Below are 8,192 nucleotides of genomic sequence, written 5' to 3' on the forward strand. Positions count from 1 at the left end.
TCCCAGGTCCTGGTAATGATTCCAACATGTTGAAACAAGGATTGTCACTAGATGGTGTGTATAATGTAGTGCCATAAATCTGCTTTGAATAATGTACCGGGAATAAATTAAAATCACACACTAGGTCACTATGCAATGTGGTTAGGTGTTTTTCCCATCCAGCAGAGGACCTTAAATCACTTGTGGCCTATGGACTTTCACACTTATGAAGGGATATTAGTGTTGCAAAACTCTAATTTGACTTGAGCCGAATTTAGAAGACTTCCAGCTGTTTCATGTTTTTTTCTCATAATGGTTTCAAAACTGATGTTGAAAACAGGCATTAATTCTTTGCACCCTTACTCTTACCAATTTTTGTTCTTTAATTAAGACTGAGTGTTACTGGCTACTGTTCAATATATCATCCAGATTATTGGACATTAATGACGTGCAAGAATTGACAATGTCTATACAAGTGCATTTAAGTATGAAGCACGTGGCTGATTCTACGCATGTGCCAACTTTGACCATCCAGGAGAGGAGTCACTTTACTGCATCTCCTAAACAAAAATGTCTTTAAACCACTGCCAATCAATGGTATTTTCGAGCTTAAGTGAGTTTATTTTTTTATATCCTAAGCCATCTCAATAAAAAGCAAACCTAGAGATTGCAATCATATAATACTTTTTAAATCTCTCAATGATAAGAACGCTACAGCTTAAAAATATTCAATTGGTGCAGTGACTGGCGATCCTACAAACAATATCCCACAATCAGAAGCAAAATATATGGCCAGTTATCTGGCTTTTGATGATTTGTGGTTGAGGGAGGCGTAGCCAGAAATCAGGAAGAACAGCCTGGACTTCTTCAACTCGACAATATAACGTTCAGACTCAGTGCTTCTTTTTGCAGGGTAAAGCAAAAATAAAAACAAGCAGAATGAGTTTTCATTAGATTTGGGGCTTCAAATGTGGTAAAATATTTAACAAAAGAAGGCATTGAAAAGGGAGTTCAGTTCTTGAAATTGCAGTGTACTTGAATAATATCTGGAGTATTGTGTGCAGTTTTGGTCCCCTAATTTGAGGAAGGACATTTTTGCTATTGAGGGAGTGCAGCGTAGGTTTACAAGGTTAATTCCCGGGATGGCGGGACTGTCATATGCTAAGAGAATGGGCTTGTACACGCTGGAGTTTAGAAGGATGAGAGGGGATCTCTTTGAAACATATAATATTGTTGAAGGCTTGGACACACTGGAGGCAGGAAACACGTTCCCGATGTTGGGGGAGTCCAGAACCAGGGGCCACAGTTTAAGAATAAGGAGTAAGCCATTTAGAATGTAGACGAGGAAACACTTTTTCTGAGTGTGGAATTCTCTGCCTCAGAGTGTGATGGAGGCAGGTTCTCTGGATGCTTTCAAGAGAGAGATAGATAGGGCTCATAAAAATAGTGGAGTCAGGGGGTATGGGGAGAAAGCAGGAACGGGGTACTGATTGGGGATGATCAGCCATGATCACATTGAATGGCGGTGCTGGCTCGAAGGGCCAAATGGCCTACTCCTCCACCTATTGTCTATTGCCTATAAAGAGTCAAACACACTGAATGTTGATCTATTGTTACTTCATTGTGGAGGGAAAGGCATATTTAAGAAAACAAGATCTTACAACAGGGACACAACTATTATATGGTAAGGTAAGTTTTCTTAATATTATAGACATTTATAACGTTGGGACCAACTAAATTCAGAGCTTGACCAAAGGCATGCTACGGAAGTAAAATCCCTGAAAGCTAAATTCCTCTCATTCATATTTGTTTTTCAGTTTAGTAGTTAAGGTAAGGTTCAGGGGGAATATCTTTATGTCAAAGCTGAATGGATTGTCAAATGCTTGTCTCTGAATAATTAATGCTAGTTGTACCGACACATTCTAATAGAAAAGTTGCTAAATAATTTAAATTAAGGAAGATGGAATGCTGGAATTTTAAGAGTGCAACAATGAGATTAATAGTGGAAGACATGCATTTTGGATTGAACCTCCAAAAAGACCAGACACACAAAACCAAATTGTTTCTTCCATGCTTTGAACTTTTACAGTTCAATTCAGCCTCTGCCTCAAAAAGGCCGGCAGTATCATCGAGGACCCACATCATCCTGGCCACACACTCATCTCCCTGCTACCTTCAGGTAGAAGGTACAGGAGCCTGAAGACTGCAACGACCAGGTTCAGGAATAGCTACTTCCCCACAGCCATCAGGCTATTAAACCTGGCTTGGACAAAGCTCTGAACATTAATAGCCCATTATCTGTTATTTGCACTTCATCAGTTTATTTATTCATGTGTGTATATATTTATATTATGGTATATGGACACACTGATCTGTTTTGTAGTCAATGCCTACTATGTTCTGTTGTGCTGAAGCAAAGCAAGAATTTCATTGTCCTATCAGGGACACATGACAATAAACTCTCTTGACTTGTCTTGATCTTGACGAAGAGCAAACCTGCTTAGGAAAAGGAATATCCACTTTCTATGAGTTATCCCATCTACTTCATCAATCCTGACCCAAAACATAGTCTATCCATTTCCCTCCGCAGATGCTGCCTGATCTGCTGAGTTCCTCCAACATTTGGTATTATGGACATGATCCTCCCTAGTCCGTGTGACTAGATTCTTCCCAGTCTATCACAAATGGACTCTCCTAAGAAATACAGGATTGAAACAGGCCCTTTGTGCTCAACACGTCTAGGCTGACCATTGATAAGTTATTCACACTTGTGCTATGTTATCCCAGTTTCTTGTCCAACCCTTACACTACAGAGTCCAATTAAACTTCAAATCTGCACGTCTTTGGGATGTAGGAGGAAACCGGAGCACCTGGTGGAAATCCTCATGGACACAAGAGACTATGCAAACTCCACATGGACACCTCACGAGGTCAGGATCAAACCCACGTCTCTGGTGCGTTGCGGCAGCCGTTCTGCCACCTGCTCCGTGGAGTAACACAGACACATAATTTACTTTTTAATGAATGATTCTTTGGGCCATAGAATCGGTTCGTATGCAAGGAATCCTCACTCAAAAAGTCATAATGCTTTCCTTGTATTTATCATACTCACTTTCCCATAATATAAATCATTTAAATATCCCAGCTAAATTGCCGCTCAACGTTTTAACAACAGTTAGTGTGAAAATGATCAGAAGCTGATATTGTTTTTTTTTTCATGATTTTTACCAAGATGAACAGTGTCTTTGTTTAAAATTGGAATAGTTGGGCTTTGTGAAATGATTATCTGACTCATCTGGTTACTGAAGTAATTCATCTGTCTAATCTATTTTAATGTTACCAAGAGGTCACCAGCACTTCCAATAGGAAAATTGCTAGGTCTGGATTTTCAGAAGGCACTTGATAGAAACATAGAAATTAGGTGCAGGAGTAGGCCATTCGGCCCTTCGAGCCTGCACCGCCATTCAATATGATCATGGCTGATCATCCAACTCAGTATCCTGTACCTGCCTTCTCTCCATACCCCCTGATCCCTTTAGCCACAAGGGCCACATCTAACTCCCTCTTAAATATAGCCAATGAACTGGCCTCGACTACCGTCTGTGGCAGAGAATTCCACAGATTCACCGCTCTCTGTGTGAAAAATGTCTTTGTCATCTCGGTCCTAAAAGATTTCCTCCTTATCCTTAAACTGTGACCCCTTGTTCTGGACTTGATCGCACAGAATGGATGAGAAAATGAACCGGAGGTTATTTTGTCAAATGGTATTTTGTTGGGTTGAATGTGATCCAATTGTAGTTCCCTCAGAAATATGTATCTGTGCCTGGCATTTTTATTGTATATCCTAATGATTTGGATCAAAGAGTAAAGGGTTCCGAGTCCAAATTTACAAATAACATTAAAATTCAAGAGACACATAAAACGGAGTCTCCTGGATGTCATAAAGGAACGCAAATTGACTGAGTTATGGTAAACTGAACTTCCAGCCTAGGGCTATGGAAGAAAATTAGAATATTATAGTGAAAACCTCTCTAAGAGCTGCGGAAAAGCAAGGGAATTAAAATGTCCTCGTTCACAATTCGCCAAAAGCTGGCGTATACACATACAAAAACCTGAGCAATATTTGGCTTTATTTCAAGATGATCGGAATCACATGTGAGGGAATAATACTTTGGTAGTACAGAGCCTTGGCAGTCCACATATGGAGTACGGTGTTATGTTTTAAGTACTACAACGTTGGAAATATATATTGACTTTGGAAAGGCTATAACACATGTTCATAAAATGATGGAACCTAAAGGTTGTATAAACTTGTAAACCCTTGGGTTTAGATGATTGAGAGGCATTTGGGGTGAGATACTTAAAATATTAAAGTGATTGAAATATACTTAAAATGTAAAAGTGGTAGATATAAGAAAACCATTTCCTTTGGCGAGGCGAGACCTTTTAAGGGTAAAGATTGTAAATCTAATTTAATAAAAAAGGACATTGGGAATCTGGAGGCTTATATATGAAATGTTGAAGTCAGAAACGAAAAGACTTTTATTGGCTAAGATTATCAAGCTCTATGGAACAAAGGTGAACAAATGGACTTCGGAGTTGAAGGTCGTGTAAGATCTAACAGATGCCAAAAACAGGATCATAGGTCTGATTAGTTTAATACATTTTATTATTTTTCTCCACTTTCTGTCAGAATATGAAGCTTGTTTTCCATATATTGAGGTATCTGAGGTAAATGTGGTCAAATAAATGAAGACGGATTAACTTATACTAGATCTGGTTTAATACGTATACTTGTTTTGATTCTTTGTGCACCAATTCCAGCTCACTTTGATGTCTCTGACATATAGTATCAGCAATTTAAAAGGCATCATGTCTTATGGCTGGGAGTTAAAAAAAATGCAAATCATGCTGAGGCTTGAACTAATCAATGTTTTGCATGTTTTTTTTGAGTAAGATACATAACAGGATAATGTCAGTGGAAAGTATACAATTAATGGCAAGACCCTTAACATAACAAAGTGGATGTGCACAAGAAGCTTGGGTCCATAGTTTTCTGAAACAGATGGAATGGTAAAAATATGGTATGCTTGCCATTATCAGTCGGGCCATTGAGTTTAAGTGCCAGGAAGCACGGTGGCGCAGCAGTAGATTTGCTGCCTTATGAGCCTGTCCCACTTACGCGACCTTTTCGGCGACAAGGTTTCGGCACCCGTCATGGGTCGTTGAGGGTCGCCGAAAATATTCAACATGTTGAAAATCCAGCGGCGACCAGAACAAGGTACCACTATTTTGGGCGACTATTCACGGCCATGCAGGCTTCACCATGTGACATGTCGCCAGGGTGTTGCCTGTACGGTCGTGAGTAGTCTCATCAATCGCCCAAAGGGTCATTGCGTCTTTCTGGTCGCCACTGGATTTCGAAACCTATGACTACGGGTGCTGTCCCTACAGAGTTTGTACGTTCTCCCCGCGATCACGTGGGTTTTCACTGAGATCTTCGGTTTCCTCCCACACCCCAAAGACGTGCAGGTTTGTAGTTAAAATGGCTTGGTGTATGTGTAAATTGTCCTTATTGTCCAATTCCGGGGATGGCGGGACTGTCATATGCTGAGAGAATGGAGCAGCTGGGCTTGTACACTCTGGAGTTTAGAAGGATGAGAGGATTATCTCATTGAAACATATAAGATTGTTAAGGGCTTGGACACACTTGAGGCAGGAAACATGTTCCCGATGTTGGGGGAGTCCAGAACCAGGGGCCACAGTTTAAGTATAAGGAGTAAGCCATTTAGAACGGAGACGAGGAAACACTTTTTCTCACAAAGAGTGGTGAGTCTGTGGAATTCTCTGCCACAGAGGGTGGTGGAGGCAGGTTCTCTGGATGCTTTCAGGAGAGAGCTAGATAGGGCTCATAAAAAATAGCGGAGTCAGGGGATATGGGATAGAAGGCAGGAATGGGGTACTGATTGGGGATGATCAGCCATGATCACATTGAATGGCGGTGCTGGCTCGAAGGGCCAAAGGGCCTACTCCTGCACCTATTGTCTATTGTCTATTGTGTGTAGGATAGTGTTAATGTCTGGGAATCGCTGGTCGGCGCGGACTCAGTGGGCCGAAGGGCCTGGTTTTGCGCTGTATCTCTAAACTAAACTAAAGCCATGCTGCAGCTTTATAAAACTTGGATTAGTTTGCATTTGGAGTATTGTGTGCCGTTCCAGTGGCCCCATTACAGGACGGATGTGGAGGCTATTGAGAGGGCGTAGAAAAGGTTTAGACGAGCGCTGCCTCGATTAGTGGGTATTAGCCTTATGGAGAGGCGGGTCAAACCTGGAGTTTTATTTGGAGTGTCGGCAGCTTTAGGGGAACCTGATGGAAGTATATAAAATGATGAGTGTTGTGGACAGTCAGAAACCTTTCCCTAGGGTTATAATGTTAATGTCAAAGATTTGAGGGCATAGCTTTCGGCTTAGAGGGGGAATATTTATAAGGGATGTGCTATGCAGGGTAGAGGAGTGGTGGGTGCCTGGAACATAGTGCTGGGGTGGTGGTGGAAGCAGACACAACAGTGATATTTAGGAGGCTTTTGGAAATGCCTGTAAATATGGAGGGATATGAATCATGTGCAGACAGAGGAAATTAGTTTAACATGGCATCAAGTTTGAAACAAATATGGGCTTCAAATTCCTGGGCGTGCACATCTCTGAAGATCTTTCCTGGTCCGAGAACACTAACGCAATTATCAAAAAAGCTCATCAGCGCCTCTACTTTCTGAGAAGATTACGGAGAGTCGGTTTGTCAAGGAAGACTCTCTCTAACGTCTACAGGTGCACAGTAGAGAGCATGCTGACCGGTTGCATCGTGGCTTGGTTCGGCAATTTGAGCACCCTGGAGAGGAAAAGACTACAAAAAGTAGTAAACACTGCCCAGTCCATCATCGGCTCTGACCTCCCTTCCATCGAGGGGATTTATCGCAGTCGCTGCCTCAAAAAGGCTGGCAGTATCATCAAGGACCCACACACCATCCTGGCCACACATTCATCTCCCTGCTACCTTCAGGTAGAAGATACAGGAGCCTGAAAACGGCAACAACCAGGTTCAGGAATAGCTACTTCCCCACAGCCATCAGGCTATTAAACCTGGCTCGGACAAAACTCTGATTATTAATAACCACTTTCTGTTATTTGCACTTTACCAGTTTATTTATTCATCTGTGTGTATATATTTATATCATGGTATATGGACACATTTATCTGTTTTGTAGTAAATGCCTACTATTTTCTGTGTGCTTAAGCAAAGCAATAATTTCATTGTCCTATACAGGGACACATGACAATAAACTCACTTGAACTTGAACTGTAAACCCTGTTCCTCAGCTGCACTATTCAATGTTCTATAAATTACACTCACTGGAATGTAGATTGAGAATTATCTTACGATAAACCAAAAAATGTTGGTTTAAGTTCATAGGAAGTTTAGGTCAAGAGCTAAATTGCCCATGAATGGCAACAATCAGCAAAGCACCTACAATCTTATGCCCCTGTCCCACTTAGGAAACCTGGACGGAAACCTCAGGAGACTTTGCACCCCACCCAAGGTTTCCGAGCAGGTTCCCGGAGGTTTTTGTCAGTCTCCCTACCTGCTTCCACTACCTGCAACCTCCGGCAACCACCTGCAACCTCCGGGAACCACACGGAAACCTTGGGTGGGGCGCAAAGTCTCCAGAGGTTTCCGTCCAGGTTTCCTAAGTGGGACAGGGTCATTATTTAGCCACCTGGAGCGTAACAATTCCTTTGCATCTATCTTATGCATTTCGTTATATATTTTCAAAAAGAGCTTTAAAAAGGGTTGTGCACATAAACAAAACCTTATTGCTTCTTGTGCATTTTGTCATTATGAATTCTAATGCCACATTTTTCATGAAAATTACCTGTGTAAAACTATCATGGCCTATTCCAATGCATTATCTCATCTCCCCGTATCATAAAACTGTACTCCTATCCAGATCTAGAACTGTCATTAAGTTTCATTGTTTAATTGTAAATTAAAATATAAATTTGTGTACTATTTAAGTCATTACAAACTATCCCAGCATATTAAAACATATAAGATTATTAAGGGCTTGGACACACTAGAGGCAGGAAACATGTTCCTGATGTTGGGGGACTCCAGAACCAGGGGCCACAGTTTGAGAATAAGGGGTAAGCCATTTGGAA

The sequence above is a fragment of the Leucoraja erinacea genome, chromosome 1 (assembly GCF_028641065.1).
Source record: "Leucoraja erinacea ecotype New England chromosome 1, Leri_hhj_1, whole genome shotgun sequence".
Lineage (NCBI taxonomy): Eukaryota > Metazoa > Chordata > Chondrichthyes > Rajiformes > Rajidae > Leucoraja > Leucoraja erinaceus.